The sequence below is a fragment of the Rhinopithecus bieti genome, unplaced genomic scaffold, assembly GCF_001698545.2.
Source record: "Rhinopithecus bieti isolate Rb0 unplaced genomic scaffold, ASM169854v2 scaffold_70890, whole genome shotgun sequence".
NCBI classification, from domain to species: Eukaryota; Metazoa; Chordata; class Mammalia; order Primates; family Cercopithecidae; genus Rhinopithecus; species Rhinopithecus bieti.
The window spans coordinates 83,731-105,083 of NW_016827312.1; positions in this window are offsets into that span (position 1 = coordinate 83,731).

Below are 21,353 nucleotides of genomic sequence, written 5' to 3' on the forward strand. Positions count from 1 at the left end.
AATAATTATAATAACAATATTATTATTAAATTATTATTAAGCCTCATTACATACCAGAGATCTTAAATTTTTTAAAAAATATATAATCTCATTTAATCCTCAAAATAATCTTTTAAGTGTAGAATTAATTTTCCCAATTTTACAAATGAGGAAACCAAGATTTGTAAATGGTACATAAGATCTTGCCCAGGACTTTATAATTAGCAAATGACAGAGTCTTTGATACCTCAGTATTGAATCAACTTTACTTACCTACCCGAACAGCTGAATCCTGCTTGATAATGTCAGACAACCGGATCACCAAATGCAAATGTTCCTTTAGCAATACCTGCCAATGCTATCACATTTCTCTATTCAACTCACTCAGCCAACCCTTCACTCTCAAACTTCTTGCCCTCCTTCTTGCCTTCCTACTGTAAGCAGATGAAATTGCCCCTTACTTCAAAAATAATTGAAGTAATCAGGGTGGAACTTCTGTAAATGCTATTATTACACCTCTATGACTCACCACATTAGCACCCATCCTCTTTTCTTCCTTCTTATTACTGTCTTCTCTCCTCCTATGGCAACTAACTTCTGATCTTCTCTCCTTTCACCTTCTCAGGACCATAGCACCATCACGTATCCTTTCTCTCTCCTGTTTATTAAATATGAAATGGGGATAACAATTACGGTCAGCTCTTGGGATGATTGTGAGGACTAAATAAGGATATACAAAATTAATGTATTAAAAAGTGTCTGACACATAACTAGCATTGTCTAAAAGATGAAGAAAATGATGAAGACAGTAAGGAAGATGACTCAACTCTCCAGCCATCCTTTTCTTCATTGGAAGTTATGATTTCTATATCACTTCCCTCTTCTCTAGGACAAAACATTGGCAAAGGGATTAACAGTATTTTTTTTTAATAAAAGTACAACAAAATGTCCTCACATACTTTGGGAATAGCTGTGGTTTTAAAGCAGAAGTGTGCTTAGTAACTTGAGAAACAGGTTTAATACTCTTTCACTGCAAAGAATGATATCATATACAATGTGGCAGACAATATGCCCGAGTGGGTGTTCTGCAAGTTAATATTATGATGCCAAAGAATTATAAAAAGATTTCAGATTTCTTAATATTGTTTTTTTCTCTAGACTGGCTCCTATATTCTCTCAAAGTTTCCTGGCAGATTAATTCATGTGCTAGTTTTAGCTTTTCAAGAGGAAACTATAAAATTTCTATTAAGGGCATCTCTTGGGGACCACATAATTTTAATGAAGTAAAAAGTATGTTCTGTGTGGAGACAATGGCCTGGAAATTTCTTTCTTCCAGTTATTTTAAATAATTTATTATTTTCAATAGATAGCAATGAACCAAATAGATTTTTAGACACAAATGCAACCTTTTAAGTTATATTATTTGAAAGTTTCTTTTTGCTAATTTTCCTAAATTGCAGGCCAAATTAGGTTTGTATTTCTGTCTCCACAAGTTTCTTTCTCCATTTAGCTTTTTAATAATTATTTTCTGATGTGTCTAGAATGTTGGTACACTATACCATTATGTGATTTAATACATTTTCTTGTTATCATCAAAGTGAAAATCCCAGATCATCAAAAGGATCAGAATCAGAGATGAAAAGATTATGTCTTTTAGTCTGAGAATATTATACCTGATTACAAAAACTGTACATTTATCTAATTCAATCTTTTAATGTTAATAATTTGTAGACTAAGCATGTAGAAGATAAATTTGCTTGTTCACAAGTAACTAAGTTGGTAAGAGACAGAGTAAACTATGATACCCAGGTCTTCCAGAGTGTGAACTCCAGAAAGATAAGAAATACATAACATGCTTCCCTAGTCAAGTTAAAGTTTGTAAAGCCAGTATTCTAGAAACATATTTATAAACATTTTCTAATTAATTCATAGTTCAGCAGATATTTATCTTTTAGTCTTAAAAATGCATTTAAAATATATTAGCTTGCTTTTCTACTACAATAATATACTAGGTACAATTTAAGCCTTTTTTGTTGCAAGATCTTAATTGCTTTTGATTCATCTTCTTAAACATTAATTACAGAGAATGATAAAAATGGCTTATATAAAATAAACAAATGCTGACTTAAAAGACTTGAATTTAAATTTCATGCAATGAAGTTAGCTAATCTAGCATCTCTGCATCTCAGTTTATAGATCTGTGGAATGGAGATCATATATGTTATGTTTTTTTGACAGAATTATGAATTTCAAGGGAGATGACCTATTGGAAAATGCTTTCTAAATTATAATATGTAATTCAATAATGATATTGAGAGACAAGAAAAAAGGTACAGTGGTAAGTAGGAATGTATCCAGATAAGGCCAGTAGTCTAAGTTCTTCGAACCTTCAGGTGGCAGAAAATGGGTGAATTCACCATGATCTAGGATTTGATTCTCAACCTTCGTACGGTCAGAAACCCAGATGCATTGAACTCAAGTGAATTGATTCACAATAACGAAATTTATAACTTACCAGTCTGTAAGCCGGGAAGAAAATTTCTAAATTTTAATGAGTAACATGCTCACATTTTCTTTCCAGCATATTACCTTCCTGGTGTCAGGCAGGATATAGACAAAGGAACTTTGTAAAGAGGAAGAGTCTATTATATTACAAATACATTAGAGCAGAATGAGGTGCTTGTAAGAGATATTTTATCCAAGTCATGAGAAGAACCTGGTAAATCCTCTCCATCTTCACTCCAGTAAGCAACTTCATTACCTCTTTCCTCTGCAAAGCATTAGGTAAGCATTGCCAACTTCTGTCTCTTTAAGCTTCCCTTTTTCAGTGCTCCAAACTAGCTATCCCTCTTTCTGGTCAATATTTCTTGCAGATAGGCTGAAACGCAGTTCCCTTTTTATGCTTACTATTTGCAAACACATTTCAGAACCTGTCTTCCTGTCATTATATCCAGGTCAAATTATTTAGAGTTTTAGTTGTTTCCAATTTGTTTTAATGGTTTGCAATTCTTTATGGATAATTTTGCTGAAATTTCTAGATCTCTTTGATGCAAACTAAATTTCAAAAATTTGACCAGGTTCAAAATGTTCTTTTTCTCTGTGTCTCCAGGTAGAATAATCTACTTTTGGGATGACTCATTGCCACTCCTGGAGCAGCACAGGCGTTCAGTAGATACTTTTTGAATGATCATAGGTAGTAAGTGCATGAGAACGTAAACTTGCAAATGTATTATCATGACTATAAAGTAATATGTTCTTTATCTTCTAGCCTATTTTTTTCCTAAAATATCAAGGTTTAGTTTTTTTTTTTTTTTTTTTCACTAAAACCCAAACAATTGTGTAATATTTAAGTTTCCAAACCTGAACTCTAAGGGGCATTCTGCATGTAATAAAAACCTCAAAACAACCCTGTGAGGACAGATGCTAGTTACAGAGAGAGCATGGACTTGCTCAAGTTCACACAGCTGGTACATGGACAGAAGAGATCCAAACCATTATACTGGTATAATATCAGCTTTTGAACTTATTATTTTTACTATGTTTGGATTGCTTTGTGTGATGTTCACTCCTGTGGTGGCTATTGATGGATGTTCAAAAATGGGATCGTTTCACACTGAGGAAGGCCATAGACTACATTATGGAACTGAAAGCTGAAACTTTCACCCAGAATAAAGGGCATATATAGATCTCTGGTATTTCATATCACCATGCTGAGGAAGCGTACACATGATGTGAAGACTACCGGCTGAATGTGAGAATATTACTCAAGCAGCCAATTTTATTGTTTGCTTTGGGAGGGGCAGGATACTATGAAAACTGCAGACTCAATTGAACATTGGACTAAATTCACTGAAACTGGCTGCATTCGAGAACACACGCTTCTGATTTCAGCTAAGAAAATGTTGCATATTTCTATGGCACAATCTATCATGAAACTTGAACCTGAAGGCTGTGGCGAAATATGTGACATTGAAGACTGATTTTGGGTGCCTGGAATGAATAGCCTGCATAGTGGTCTAACCAAATAGCAATTAATTTCCTAACACAATGGAAAGTAGGGAGGCAGTGCAAGGCAGAATCAGCAGCTTCCTTGTCATTAATATCCCAGTCTCTAGTCTTCGTGTTTGGTGATCCTTATCACATAGCTCTCAGAATCAAGGCTTGCCTCATTGTTGAAATATGGCTGCGCTACTATTAGCCTCATCTCAGCATTTCATGTGGGTAGAAAAAGAAAGTGATTAGTAGGAAAAAATGTGGATTCCTTTGTAATAAAAGCAAAGACATCTAGAAATCCCAAGCAGAGTGTTGTTCCTATCTCACTGGCCAGGATCACATGGCTCCCCTAGTTGAAAGTGAGAAATGTAGCATTTTACTTGGACACAATGCCAACCCAGAAAATGCAGGGGAGGGGTATACAAATTAGAATGAAGGCGAAAGTAGATACTGAGTAGACAATAAATACACCTGCCACACTCTGTCCATAATTTTGCATTAGATGTCTTTGAAGCCGAAGCCTTGCAAACATTCTCGTCACCTCAGTATTTAAAGATTGAATACTAACAACATGTAAAGTCCAAAATATGTGAGACGTCACATAATTGGCCACAGTTTTGGGTTCAAATTTTATGATAGTTTGTGCTGTGGAAGCATGCAACATTTTCTTGGTACACATGAAATAAAAAACTAAGAAGACATGGTGCTGATGTTATGAAACTTGAAAATGAGCAGGGGTTTTTAACAAGACAAGACAATGTATGACAAAGGTATGCATACGTTAAATGTTTAGATAGTCCATGCCCATTAGCATTAGAGATCCAGAGAAATAGGGAAATTGACTTTATTCAACCTTTATTTCCCTTACCAATTCTTCCACTGCTCAGATTACCAGTATAGGTCTCATTGATTCAAGAACATGAACAATTTTTTTCTATTTTTTCTTTTCCTTTATGCATTTTTTATTCACTTGAGATATACCTGACATGCATTTTAAGATAATTTTATGGTAGAAAATTGTCTTATGTTCTAGAAAAATCTTATGATAAAAAAGAACATATATCAAAGGAAATAAAATGTTAGCTTTCCTTGAGGTAAAAGAAAAACACCATGTTTTCAGCTTCAATTTGAAATTAGTAGCTTATTTGGAAAGGGTGATTATAATGTTATTACAGACAGAGAAATGCCTTTTGGGAACAAAAGGAAATTTTGTACATATTTTATCTGAGGGAAAGTAATGCGGAAGCAACTTGTTAATCTTGCTTTCTCTCAAGATTTACTTTACTTTTCTTAACTTTACTACTGCAATTTATAATTTAATACGCTACTATCTTGCTCAATGTTTATTGTGGTCAATACATTCTACTTGCTAAGGAGACTCAGTCTTTATTCTTTGCTTAAAATTATGTATAAGAGCATGCGTATTTGGTAACAGGCATATACATATTTGCAAGATAAATAAACCTTACCACTCACTTCAAAACTTATCCTGAACCTTTGCTCTGAGTTTCTATTTCATAAGGACAAACATACTTCAAATTGCTTTAATATACAACCTGCAGGGTTAGTTTGAAGCAATAATTGAAAAAACTGTATTGAAATAATTCATTTCTCTATTTCACCACAGTGCCTTCTGCTGAATGTGCAAAAATCTTTGTTTGAGTTCTTCTTCTTTTTTCTTTTTTCTTTTTTTTAAAGTAAAGTGAAAGTAAGTTTATTAGGAAAGTAAAGGAATAAAAGAGCTCCTCCATAGAGCAGTCGTTTGAGTTCTTAATAGCAAATGAAAATAATTATACTAAAATGAAAATAAAGATCTTGAATGGATAAAGTAGTTACTAAGGTTACACTATCAGTGACAAGTCTGGAAATAGTCCCTTGGTTTCCCAATTTTTAGAACTGTTCTGATTCCTAACAAGATGAAAAACAAACGTACACCTGGATCAGGAACCTGAGACCACACAGTGTTTCATAAGGAACAAACAGCATTTGGTTGGGTATTTAAGAGACACTTTAAAGTGAACTCACTACAGAATGAGGCTATTTTTTTTTTACACATCATACATCTTCAAAAATCATCCTGTTGAGGTAGTGATTTCAAGGCTTATCCCTGAGAAGAATTTTAAGGGATATTCAAAGTATTTTAGGAAGAATATGAAATTGCTATGGGGGAAGGAATAGTGCAATGTTGGGTATTTCTATCTGAGTTGATCAATTAACTTCAAACACTTTATACAAGAGTGTGGTATTTGTCAAATCCTGGAACAGTTTCAGGTTGAAATACAGAAAAGTTTTCTAGTGGTCCACAAATCCATGTTTTCTCCTTTGATGTGACTTATTATGTGTTATAAAGTACTTGGTTTTGTTACATTTTCCTGTTATCATATTTACTAAAAATAATTTACCCACCAAGTGAGCAGTTGAAATATCTTTGTGGCCAAGAAATATATTTCAGGGGATTGTAACTCATTATTTGTTCCGGTCCACTCATTTGATATCAAGTAGAATATCTGCCCCCTGAAACTTTCTATTGTATAATTTGTTTGTCTGTAGAAATGTCACCAAATAGAATCAACTATTATTTTTCTCCTGTGGCCTGAATCCTTTAGGGGATTGTGTTAGTTTGCTCTTGGTGTTGTAACAAATTACCCCAAATTCAGTGTTTTAACACAAATTTTATCTCAAAAATTGTATTATTACAAACTATGAAGCTATTGTCTTTTAGTTCTGTAACCAAGAAGTCCAACACAGGTTTCGCTGAGCTAAAATCAACGTGTAAACAGGACTGTGGTGTTTTCTTTTTTGTTTGTTTGTTTGTTTGAGATGGAGTCTCGCCCTGTCACCCAGCCTGGAGAGCAATGGCGTGATCTCGGTTCACTGCAACCTCTGCCTCCGGCTTCAAGCCATTCTTTTGCCTCAGCCTCCTGAGTAGCTGGGACTACAGGCACGTACTACCACACCCAGCTAATTTTTTTGTATCTTTAGTAGAGATGGGGTTTCATCATGTTGGTCAGGCTGTTCTTGAACTCCTGACCTCTTGATCTGCCTGCCTCGGCCTCTCAAAATGCTGGGATTACAGGTGTGAGCCACGACGCCCGGCCAGGGCTGTGGTGTTTCCTGAAGACTTCAGAAAAGAATCAATTTCCTTGGCTTTTCATCTTCTAGAGGCCCCCTGCAATCCTTGATTTATGATTCCCTTCTTCCATCTTTAAAGCCAGACACATGGCATGTCTTTGACCATTCTTCATAATCCTGCCTCCCTCTAGCGAGCCTCCTTCTTACACAACTCAGGATCCTTGCAATTACAATAGGCTCACTCAGATAATCAAGGACAGTTTCCCATGTCAACTTTTTAAACTTAGTCACATTGGCAAAGTCCCTTTTGCCCCACAAGGCAGCATATTTACAGGTTCCAGGATTTGGGATTGGACATCTTTGGGGAGCCATTGTTCTGCCTACCACAGGGATATTAGCCCCAATGACATTCGATGATGTTTCACCTCTGTCGCTTTTACCAGTCTCAACTCCCACTTCTGGACTTCCTTCCTGCTTATGCTCCCCTAAAATTACAAAGGACTGGGCCACACTGAGAGAAGCTGCTTTGCTGAAGTAGAGGGTGTCACTTTCCTCACCGTTCTTGTTTGTCATCCCTTTCTTATATATTTCAGACGTAAGTCCCTGAGAACACTTTTCAACAGTATTGATCACAGTAAAATTCTATTCTTAGCCTAGAATAGAATTTTATTGGTTCATCTTTGACCTTGACCCTCACTGGATTTTACCTACAAAATCATAAAGAGGAAACTGAAAGCCTTTTGAGGGAGAGGTAAAGCATCATCTAACAGACACAGAGCATTGCTGAAATATGTTTTATGCCACTATTACTGCAAAACGTTTTGCTAAATAAAAATGGCATGTGTGTGTGTGTATGTGTGTGTGTGTGTGTGTGGTGGATGTATTTCATAGTCAAATGCACTTTAGAGGATAAGGCGGCAGTATAGAAAAACTGTTAAGAAGACAGATTCTGGAGTTGTGTGAAATTGGCAAATTACTTAATCTCTGAGTCTTAATTTCCTCATCTGTAAAATAAAGGGAGAAAATGTTCATACTCTTGGGATTGTTATGAGGACTAAATGAGTTAGCATTTGCAGTCTTTTGAATAATAAATATTGTACACGAAGTATTGAATAAAGGTTTGTAAAACACAAGAACAACAGCTCTGAAAAATCAGACTGTAAAGTTATGTTTAATTTTGTTTATTTTAGAGATTTCCAGTGCTGTTTGACCATGGAACTATTTTTTTTCCCCAAATAATATCTATTCACATTCTACAGAAATGTACTTTTCTACAGAAAGTTCTTTAGAAAATACTTATATAATAACATTTTACTTTGTGTATTATTTAATAGTTGTGTACTTTCCAATGATATTTGGGTCTTTATATTAGGAGGTGCAATTACACTAAAATATAATGCAATGAGGCAAGGGACAGCATCTCCCTCTAGCACCTGGCACAGGGCACATAGTTAACGTGCAATATTTGTTAAATAAAAAAAATGAAAATGAAAGATATCTTTTCATTAAAGACCTTAAGTTAATGTGTCCCTTACCTTATCCCTAATTCTTTTTTACCTGTTTACAAAGTTTAATTAGATATTTTAAGCAGCAAAACTTGCTTTATGATTCATTTAAAGACTAAAATATTCATAACCAGTTCTGATTTGTTCAGGTTGTGTCAGGTTTCATTAGCTTCTATATTATGTCTTATAAAAAGCAGATAAGAAACTAAAAGGCACCAATTATTTTGTATAAATCACCAAGAAAAATTGTTATGAGCTCACGATCAAAATGAATTTGTTGCTCCAAATCAGTGTCAGTAAGCAAGAGAGTTTGGCAGCAGTATGCTACCTCCATTTTACTTACGTAATTTGATTCTAGTTTGCCTTCATTTAGGCTGGATATTTCTATTGTGAGATAATAGAAATATTGGCTTCTAGAGTATCCTAGTTGGCAAAGTTCTGGATAACAAAGTTTTTAATGTGTTTAATTTAAATTTCTCATCTCTCCAATTTCATTCAATTACTTCTCTTTTGCTCCTTGGTGAAAACAGAAAGCAGCTGTTCATTGCCATCTGCTTAAAATTCTTTCATTTATTTAGGACTATTGGATAACCCATCACAATCTCTTCTTCAGAATTAATGACCCCAATTGCTTTAGTTATTTCATTTCACTTCAGTTAATAAGCATTTAGTAAACAACTACTATGGGCTGAGACAAAAAAAACAAATCTCGTTTTCTACAAACCACAGAATATATTAAACTAGTATCCTAAGAATAGAGAGCTCTCTCTCAGTCTCTCTCTCTCTCGTCTCTCTCTCTCTCTATATTATATATATATATATTATATATGTGTATATTTATATATAAATTTCTGTCACATAAGCAAAGTTATACCATATATGAGGGACATATGAAGTACTATGTAATTATAGAGAGGGAGAATCTTTGAAGGCTTTGTGGATAACATGGATTATAAACTAATTATTGAAGATCATATAGAACTTTTGAAAAAAAACTACTGCCAACCTAGCACATGGTAAATAGACTGAAGGGGCTGGAGTTTCAGGCACGTGCTTCTGATAATTGAAACAGTGTATTTAGGAGTCAAAGTATGAAGAAGACTAAATACTTAAATGAAAAGTTTGAATTATTTAAGCATGTTTTGGGCATGCTCAAAATTGAACTTTAAGAAAACTGGAAACAATGTAAGTAATGGATTGTCGGGTCTCAATAATCTGAGATAGGAATACCAGTTCAGAGACTATTAATTTAGCTAATGACAGTGATGGTCTGAACTAAGTTAATGAAATAATTTTTTTAAATGGATGAACACATGAGATATTTCAGAGGTGAACACAAAAGAAGTCGACAGTGGTAGAATGTCAAAAGTGATGGAAAGGGAGATGGAATAACTGTAGTAAATATGACAAAATATAATTAGTCTAAACTATAAATAGCCTGTAAAAATTAATAAGAAAAATATTGAGGTACCCATGAATAATTAATTACACAAAGGATATGAACTGCCGATTTAAAACAAGAAAAAACAATGGTTAATATTAATATTTTAACAATGTTAGTGTTATGCTAATTAAGATAAATATTTTGGCTTCAAAATCAGTTATTCAAAAATATATGCTTTTTAATGCTTTAATGCATGAGCAGAAATTGTCCCATTCATACATTGCTAATGGATGTATATTGGTGAAATTAATACCTTATATAAAGAGACAAAAATATTATTCTGTTTAATCTATTAATTCCACTTCAAGCCCACTTGACCTGCTGGGCTCAAGCAATCCTCCCACCTCAGCCTCCCAAGTAACTGGGACTACAGCCATGCGCCACTATGACGGGATATTTTTTAAAAAACTTTTGTAGAGCGGGGATCTCACTTTGCTGCCTAGTCTGGTCTCCAAGTCCTAGGTGTAAACGATTCTCCCACCTCAGCTAGATTGCAATTTTAAAAACTCCATTCTGACTGCAGTAAAGGGCAGAGTGCAGGTGGGCAGTGTCAGGAAAAGCTGATTTGAGAAGAGTGTAATCATCCTCCTAGAGAAAGATAAGTGGCCTGGATTAGGGTGTTGGCAGTGGGGATGGAGAGAAGAGCATGGATTTCAGACAAAGGTAGGAAATACAGTTAACAAGATTTAGGGAAGCAATATAATGTGAACCACGTGTGTAATTTTATATTTAAAGAAAAAAGAAGTGAGATTAATTTTAACAATATATTTAATGTAACCTAATAAACCCAAATTATTATCATTTCAACATGTAATCAATATTTAAAATATTAGTAAGATATTTTATAATCTTTGAAATTCAGAGTGTAATTTATACTTACAATATATTTTTCAATTTGGACTAGTGCATTTCAAAAGCTCTCTGGTCAAATATGGCTAGTGGCTAAATATTTGGAGGAGCTGTGAGTGCAGATCCTGACTCTAATGCTTGGCTTGATAGCCTTTATAATCTTCAATAAACTAATAGACTGCTCTGTATACCTCACTGCATCATTGTCATGATTAAATGAAGTAATGCACATGAAAATAAATGATGTTCAACAAAGTATTATTTAATATGAGAAACTGGTAGTTGTCCATATAGGCATTGTCTTTCTGATGGTAAAATAAGAAGTAATTTATATAAACCAGTGAGGAAAAACTTTTGGCTTGACTTTATTTTTTATAAAGATGGAAAATAAAAAAAAATTGGTTGCTTACTCTAGACAAATCATAATTTTAAATCATTGACATGGATTGCATCCTTAGGTAAAATATCAGCAATAAACAAGTGTATACAACTATGCTTTAATAGCACTAATATTTTGGTTTCAGAAAAAAAGATGATCTATTGGTACAAAATCAGTTGTGGCATGGCATCATTTTTCATGTTCTATTAGTTTTCATGAACAACGCTTTTACTGTGTCTGAATGCATTAAATCTCCAGCAAACACTACAGAGAAACCTATTACCATCAATATTTGTAATGTCTCTATGAAATGATTTATTTTAGAAACTGAAATAAGACTTTTTCTTTTAGTAGAGGTCACAGAGAATGTTTAAGCTGCTTTTGATCATGCATACCTTGTTGATGAATTAAAATAGTCGACACATGAAACCAATTTACAGATGTTTTATTCTTTTTAACTCTATGGGAATTTTCCCATAGACACATCAGAGGAGAATTTAGCTCAAGGCAACTGATTAATCAATCTTATGATTCTCTAGGCAGCTTCTGTATTAGGGAATGAACCTCTTTAACTAGAGCAGCATAATTGAACTGTGAGAAGCGTATTGGGGAGTTATCTACTTTTGCCCATTATAGTTGCAGTTGATGATTTTTTTTTTTTAAATGGAATTCTAATCAAGCCACTTTTCTGTTTACCACATTGCAACAACTCCTCATGCTTTTAGATCAAGACCATAGTCTTTAGGGTGGTCCACATGGCTTTGCACAGTATACCCACATCTCCATATTCGTCTTATACCTCATCCCCTGCAAATCCGTCTCCATTTCAGCCCCCTTGATGTACATACACAATCCTTGCTCTCAACATTGTAGCCAAACTGGCCTTCTGTAGTTCATCAGGTATGCAATATTTGCTCCTGCCAGAGCCTTTTCATAAGCCATTTCCTCTGTTTGGAATAATTTGTTTCTACACCCTGCCTTTTGCTTTTTCTGAGATAAAATAAAAAGTTTAATTTTTGTTTCACATGCAATTATAAGAAGATACAGACAAATCCCATATTTTCCTTATCCGGTTCCCTAATGGTACATCTTGCAAAATTATAGTGTAATATTACAACTAGAACCCTGGTCTGATTGCTATTTGTGATATGTGTCAAAACACTGTTATACCTCATCTGTACAATTATTACATGCCAATTTTTAAGAACTAAGAACAATGAAGTAAAAGAAGTTAGAAAAAAGATGCAGAATAGTTCATCACCACGTTGTCCTTCAGCGCTTGCACTCCCTACTAACCTCTGGCAACCACTAATTTCTTCTCCATTTCTATAAACTGTCATTTCAAGAATGTTATATAAATGGAATAATGGAATATGTAATCTATAGGGACTGGCTTTTTTTCAGTTAGTTTAATTCTCTGGAGATTCATCCGAGCTGTTATGTGCATCAGTAGTTAGATATTTTTTATTGTGGATGTACCACTGTTTGGTTAGCCATTAACCACTGAAGGACATGTAGATGTTTCTAGTTGTGAACCATCATTCATAAACCTGCTATAAACATTCATATAATGTTACTGTGTAAACAGAAATCTTTATTTCTCTGTGACAAATGCCCAGAAGTACAGCTGCTTGTTAGCATGGTAGTTGCTTGCTAGATATTTAAAATACCTGCCAAACTGTTTTCCAGAGTGACTGTGCTGTTCCTCATTAGCACCAGCAAGGTGTGAGTGATCCAATTTCTCTGCGTCTTCACCAGCATTTAGTCTTGTCACTAATTTTTATTATAGCGATTCTGTTAGGTGTATAGTAATATCTTATGATTTTAATTTGCATTTTCTTAATGGTTAGTGATGCTGAATATCCTTTCATGTGCTTATTTGCCATTTAGTATGTCTTCTATAAAATATTTCTTCATGTCTTTTGCTCATGCTCTAATTAAATTGTTTGATTTTTTTCCTGGTGAGTTTTGAAAGCTCTTTTTATATACTGTAGATAGCTTATTGAATATGTGGTTTGAATCTCTCACCCTGTAGTCTTTGTTTTCATCTTCTTCTTCTTCTTCTTCTTCTTTTTTTTTTTTGAGATGGAGTCTCCCTCTCTGCAACCTCCACCTCCCAGGTTCAAGCAATTCTCTGCCTCAGCCCCCACAAGGATCTGGGATTACAGGCACCCTCCAACACACCAGGCTAACTTTTGTATGTTTAGTAGAGGCGAGGTTTCACCATGTTGGCCAGGCTGATCTTGAACTCCTGACCTCGCAATCCACCCACCTTGGCCTCCCAAAGTGTTGGGATTACAGGCATGAGCCACCGCTCCCAGCCTGTTTTCATCTTCTTAACAAGGTTTTGCTCAGCGTAAAATATTTTAACTTTGATAAAGTCCAGTTTATCAAATTTTCCTTTTATGGATCATGCTTTTGATGTTAGGTCTAAAACTCTTTACCTAACCTTACAGCTTGAAGATTTTCTTCTATGATTTTTCTAAAAGTTTTATAGTTTTATGTTTTACTTTTAAGTTCGTGGTCTGTTCTGAATTAATTTTGTGTTAGCTGTGAGGGTTATCTTATTGCCTGTGAATGTCTTATTGCTCTAGCACTATTTGTTGAAAAGACCATCTATCCTTTATTGAATAGTTAGAATCAATGTAGTTAGATTTAGTTCCATGTCACTTCTACTGAGGACTCTTCTCTGACTTCTCTTAGGACTTAAGTCAATTGAATACTAAAGGCTCTCTATAGAAGCATATATTTCTATCCTTTCTAGTGTGTATTTTAAAATCAAAATTTTAAATGAATTGGACTGATTATTTGTTTATTATACCTCCTTCATTAAAGTCTAAGTTTTATGAGGGTAGTGATTATGGCTGTGTGTTAACTACCATTTTATTTGCAGTGCTTAGCACTCTGCCTGGACATTAATAGTAGATTCTTAATAATATTTATGTAATAAATAAGGTTATGTAATAAAACACAAAGGGCTGTAGCTGGACAGTTAGACTTTGCCATTTTACCAGATGTGTAATCTTTATAAGCCTCTTTTGTCCTTTACATTATATTTTCTCATATGCTGATATTAAGTGATGTAACAAGCACAAATCTTTATAAAATGTGTGACACAGTGACAACCAATAGCTCTTGTCCCTGAAACTGTAGTCTTGCTTTGTTTTTCTTTGTCTCTTTGGTGACAAGCACATTTCTCAGGATGTGGTGAAAATTAAATAATTATTGAATGAAATTAAATAGATAAATTGGTTACTATTTAATGGGACTAATATAAAGTTTCTGATGTAATCATACATCTAGAAAAATGTAAATTAAAGATATAAAAATTTAGATAGCAACATATTTTTTCTTAGAAAATGAAACAGTTATTTTATCATTGATAGTTCATCCTTGAGCTAGACTAACAGGTTGAAAATGATAAATACATTTTCAAGGAAAGAATTCAAATGTTCACTGTGTATTAGCACAGAAAGTTATAAGAACATCTAGAAACATAAAAAGAATGTGAACTGTATTTAGATGTGAAAAGTCCTCTGAAGGAATAGTGAAAATAATTTTTGTCAAATGGAATCAGTTTCACCTCTTTCTGAGTCAGGTACAAAGAACAAAGAAAAGTAGCATTTGCTTGCTTCAGCATCAAGATGTGTACTTGGCATTGGGCATGGCCGAGAAAGCTCTCCCACACAAAGGGGTTTACAGCCTTCTGTTGACCTCTTCTTTAGCAGCTCAGGTTTGTGTCATGAACCTGTAACACTGTGACTATAAGGGGGTTATACCGAGGTAAAAGTTGCCTATTGAATTTTGAGCAACATGATATATATGAGATACTAGATGCTTCCAGTTCCTGAGAAGGCTGCAACATATAGTTGTGAGTAAGATAAAAGCACAGGGAAATTCAGAACATATCTGGTTCAGATGTGAGTGAAAAAGGGTTGATAGTGAAACAGGAGGCTACCAGCTAATCTGTATAAATGATGATAAATATTTATCTAGGCCAGGTGTGGTGGCTGACATCTGTAATCCCAGCACTTTGGGAGGCCAGGGCAGGTGGATCCCTTGAACCCAAGAGTTCAAGAGCAGCCTGGGCAACATGAGACTCCCCTTCTCTACCAAAAATACAAAAATTAGCCAGTATCATAATCTGGTCTAAAAAATAAGCAAATAAATAAAAATTTTAAGAAATATTTTTCTAACATATACTGTGTACCAGGCAGGCATTTCTCTATGAGTTTTACATGTATTAAATCATTTATGCTATTACGACTAATGTTTATATAAAACCATTCATATCAGGATATAGAAGTTATGCTATTCTCCTAGGCCTATGTACATGCTGCTTTTCCAGGGATGGGCGGGGGTGGGTGTGTGCTTAGGATGGGAAAACAGATATCTTACACTCACTCCTGTGCTTCTTGCTGCAGGATGAGTTGTGTCCCCCATACCGTTCAACCCCTGCCATTCATATGCTGAAGTTTCAACCTCCAGTACGCCAGAACATGGTTTTATTTGGAAACAGGGTTATTGCGGATACATTCAGTTAAGATATGGTTATATAGAGATAGGGTGGACCCATAATCCAATATGTATGGTTTCCTTTGTGTACATAGATGTGCATATGGAGGGAATGCCATGAGAACATGAAGACAGTCACCTACAAGCCATCTACAAGCCAAGGAGGCAGGCCTGGAACAGATCCTGCCCTCATAGTCCTTAGAGGGAACCAAGTCTGTCAACATCTTTATTTTAGACTTCTAGCCTCCAAAACTGTGAAACAATAGATTTGTATGGGTTAACCTACCCACTTTGTGGTACTTTGTTATGACACCCTTTACAAACTAATCTACTTTCTCTGGAGCAGTAATCTTTATAATTTTGGAGGTTATGTATCCTTTTGAAAATATTTAAAAAGAAAATAATAACAATAGAGGCTCTTACCAGAAAAATCTCATGCCCATAATTTATGTACAATTTCAGTTAGTTCACAGTAGTTCTGAAGTTCATGTGTAGACCCCACCCTACCCCAGACCAGGCTGAGAACCTTTGCCCTAAAGTCAATGCAACATCATCCATCCACTTTATTAGATAATGCCACCTGAATGCATGGTCCTGGACGGAACATTTCCCATTAAAAGAACCATGCTTTATTGTGTGACAACATATGACGGTAAAAGTAAAGGAAGAAATGATGGCTGTAAGGAGCTTGTCTCATGGAGCCATGACTCACATCACAGTACTCAAATGCCTTGGAAATACTATGGACTCTTCCACAGCCTCCTGTGAAAACATACAACTACTTTTCCTTGTGTCTCTTTTTTTTTTTTTACTTTTTTTATTAAAAAATCTTTCTTTTATAATTGCTAGGTGTAATTTGCAGGGCCAAGACTAGAAATAGGTAGGGTTAACGTGTTACCATTTTAGAATGATCTGTGGAAAGACATTGAGCTCAAAATGACTACAGCTGTTCTTTCATATCAGCAGGGAATTGGTTCAGGACCCTTGTGGATACCAAAATCTGCGGATGCTCAAGTCCGTTACAAAAAATGGCATGGCATTTTCATACAACCTGTGTAATTCTCCTGTGTATTTTTAATCATCTCTATACTACTGATGATACTTAATATAATGTAAATGCTATGTAAATAATTTTGTACTGTGTTTTAAAGTTTGTTATTTTTTATTATTGTATTGTTATTTATTTTTAAGAAATATTTTCTGCCTGTGGTTGGTTGAATCCATGGATATAAGACCCATGGATTCAGAGGGTTGACTGTACTTCTATTTCTATTCACAGCTAGAGATATAATTGATGGGGGGATATGGGTAAAAGTGGCAGCAAGGTGACTGAGGAAGGAATTCCTGAAAGGACAGAAGGGCTCTCGTAGAGAAAATGGGGGAAAGTCAACACTCGCTTTGCTCTTTCCCACTGTGCTTAGCACTGAGAGTGTTTATACATATCCCGAGTCTCCCATAGTGTGTTCTGTATGTACTAGGTTGAAAAGCATTACGAAGAGAATGATAGGAACACCTGACTACATCTTTTTTCTTTCAGTGTTTATAGTCGTGTCATGCTGTCAAGAGTTGGGTTTTCCTTTGGCTCAAATTAGCCATCTCTGTTTTTGTGCTTGAAACTCTGGAACACAGTCTGTTTCCTGTTGTCATTTTGCAGCCCCAGGTAACACCTGCCCATGCTATGCATGGCTTCGCGTTATTTTTGAAGAATGCTTTTCACCTGTGTTAATACGATTTTTTTTTGTCATTCACTTTGAGGAAGAGATACTCTGTCTTGATATTGCCAATGCCACTCAAATATTGAGCCAGAAGAGTGACTCTATATTGTTCTGCTCTCATTATCATCATCAAACAAACATCCAATAGAGTCCGGAAGATAATCTTGCCTACAAGCTGAATGAGATTTCAGAAAGCCCAGTTGCTTCTGACATTTGCTGCCACAGGATAGAGGGGTCATCCTTTAGGATCTTTCCTCTCTTGTGGGTCTTTCCTCATACTAGCCTCTTGGTCCGGGATGCTCAGTTATTTGGACCAGTCAAAATTCTGCTCACTTTTTACAACTGAATACATGTGCCACCTTTACAAAGCCCTTCTGGATCTCTCAGCTGAATGGAATTTCTACATTTTATAATTTCTCTTAAGTCATAGGCATTATACTCACAGTCCATTGATTTATGTCCACCCAGTAGATTGCCAGGTTCTGAAGACAACACCTGGCCTTGCCCAGGACTGCACGTATGGTGCTCGCAGTGGATGCATTGGCTTTGTTTAAATGAAGGCTTTTAGTATCTGGATACTTGGTTTTCTTAGATTAATCAGAATTTGGGTTGGCTTTTGAATTTGAGGTGGAAAGTAGTTTGGTGGATGCAAAATTGAAGAAGGTAGGCAAAGGAACGTCATAGGAGAAGCCAGTCAGTATAATTTACTGAGATCTTATACTATGCAGTGAAAATGTAGTAGGTGGGTAAAAGATAGGAATATAGAGAATGGTGGAGGAAGTTTAGATGGAACCTCAGGGAACACTTAGAATAAGTTAAGGGTTGTAAAATATTTAGATTTATATAGTAATTTTCTTTCAAGAAATTTAAGGGAATTATGGCAATATAGACACAGGTCAAACTACTGCTTACATATTTTATATCATCAGGGATGACATAATGCCTGACATCAAGTAAGAATTCAATTAATGTCTGTGAGATAAACTTTTGAACTTGTGTATTTTGGGGGAAAAAGTTTTGTTAGAGAAGGTGACTAGGAGTTGTAGAAGGATGGTAGAGAAAACCAAGACTGGTATCTGCATCAACATTTTAGCCTTCCTCAGAGCTGATCAGAGGATAAATCTGCCCTGGTAAAAAGATGAGTATGATATTGGTTCAAATGCAAACTATTAGCAGTAGCTCTAATCAGTTCAACTATCAAGGCAGCAGATCCCCAAACAGAAACTTGAGGTTTAGATCTGCTGTACCTCAGCAAGCTTTTTAAATGAATCTTAAATAGAGATAACTTTTCAAGACATGCCTCTCAGGCTGCCTTAAATCAAGACAACCACTCCTTCCTTTTGGTCTGTCGTTTGAAAAAGAAACACTCTAAATAGGCTATAGTGATTAACCCTAAAATAATACTGACAGTATTCTTTTCTGGCTGTAATGCCAAGAGGGCCCAACAGTGACTACATGAAATAGTACAAAGGAAAATGAAATGAAGGTGAAAGCAGAGAAGAGTAACAGCCCAGCTTGCAATCCTTCATTTAGTAACTATTTATCAAAAACCTACTATGTGCCAGTAAGTAGCACTGTGGTGGGGAACACATTGGCATGTTTGGGAATAATAAGGACAGTTTGGCTTAGATCAATGAGAGATGGGAGGAGCAGATGGTAGGAGGTAAGATCTGGAAGATGACTAGGGTCAGACCAGGAGGCTGCAAGCAGTTTGATTTTAGTGTAAGTGCGATGTCTAGATCCTAGAAGGTTTTGAGTAGAGCAGTGGTATAATCTGATTTTGTTTTGAAAAGCTCTGGCTGCTCTGTAGAGAATGAGCCACAGGAGGGCAGGAATGGAAGCAGGGACACTGGGGAGAAGATTATTGCACTCTTTGAGTAACAGTCGATGATGACTTGCACAAGGCTTGTAGCAGTGGGATGAGTGACTGGAATTGGAAATGTTTGTATATAGAGATGGTAAGACTTGCTGATAGATTTGTTGCAGGGGACTGGGGAAGTTATTCAAGAATAACTTCTGGGTTTTTGGACTTTGCAACTAAATCAAACAGAGAAATTTGGAAGAGGCAGGCTCTGGAGGGAGTTGTTGAGATTGTGGCTTTGGGCAGATGCCTTGTAGACACACAATGGAGATGATAGATATGCTGTTGGATATATAAGACTGGGGTGTCAGGGCTGGATACGTACATTTGGTATTCACTGGCACAGAGATGGTATTTGCATGAGGAGATTGGATGAGAGCCATGTATTGATAGAAAGGGAAACGGAACCCTGGGCTGAGTCCTGGGGCACTATGGCATTTAGGATTAGAAAGAGGAAAAGGAGACAGCAGAGAAGACTGAGAATTAGAGGCTGGTTAAGAAGCAGAAAACTTAAGAGGGTAGAGTGTTAAAATCATGTCAATGAGGCAGTGTGTGTGTCAAATGCTGCCAGCAAACCTGCTATCAACCAATAAGATGAAGATTGAGAATTGATCACTGAGCTGAGCAAGATGGAGGCACTAATAAATTGAAGTGTGTTGAGTAGACAGTGGGAGGTGAGAAAGTTGAGATGACTCTTTCAACCAGTTTGAGCTGTAAAAGAAAGCAAAGCAATGGGCAGTTGGTAAAAGTAGGGAAATTTCATCTGTTGCAACAGAAAGGAATGCAAAGTTTAAGAATACAGATGCCCCTGGAAATCAAATTGATATTGAAAATATGAGCCTGTTATCTTAAGATTGCAAGAAGAAAATGAAAAACAATTTTACTTTTTTCCAAAAGCATGTATCACCATACTTGTGGCTTGATGGAAGGCCAAATTATGGATGAATGAAAACTACAATAGGACTTGTAAACTCTCACTTGGTGGAAATTTGTTTTCATGTTTTATGCTTACTTATAAGTTGTTTAAATCCGTACTTTTTGTCTGTAGAAACACTTTCTAGTCAATTCTGTACAGAAAAATAAACAACATAAGAACATTTAAAATGTTTTACATTGCTGTTTAGGCATCTACCTGAAACATAATTATACTTTGATTACTATCTCTTGTCTAGCATGTCTATGAGTATAAAAAATACAACAGTGGCAAATTCAGTCATAACAGGTAATTCTACAAATATTCTTATGTGCTATTATGTAGTAGCATAAATAAATAAACAAAACTCAGCCTGCTCTTTTCACTCTCTTCAGACTGCAATATTCAGAATTTCAATGCCACATTTGCCTCTACCTTGCTCAGTAACTGTGGAACAGCAACTTAGCCATTCTATGGCCATTTAAATATGCAAAATTGTTGACAAAGGACCAGTATTTTAAGAGCTTGGAATCCTCTTAATAAAGCAGTTTTAATACTCATTTTTCTAATATTTTCTATTATAGTAAAATGCACATAAAATATAACATTTTAAACATTTTTTTCAGTGTACAGCTCAGGGATATTAAGTACGTGCATATTGTTGTGCAACCATCACTGCCATTTGTATCTAGAACTCTTTTCATAAAAGTATGGAAAGCTTCATCAATTTGCGTGTCATCTTTGTGCAGGAGCAGTCCTAATCTCTGTTTCATTCTAATTTTAGTATATGTGCTGCCAAAGCTGCGCTTTAAATGCACATTTTAAAGAAAACATTTATTTACAGAGAAAGGAAAAGAAGAAACTGTGACCTTGAAAGACGGTAATAATCTTTTGATTATTGTTATCAAAATAACAGCTTAGATCAATTCCATAAAGCTCCATACCAGGATACTGGGGCATGGACAGTGACTGTCATGTTCTTCCATGAAATTCCCTTTGATTCTACACTCAGAAGCAGAATATAGAGATGGATTGTCTGATCCAAAACAAATATTGCTATATTTTTCTAATTTTCTGGTTGAAGATGAGAAACTGAAAAGTAATTCAAACTCAGATTAATTGAGTCTT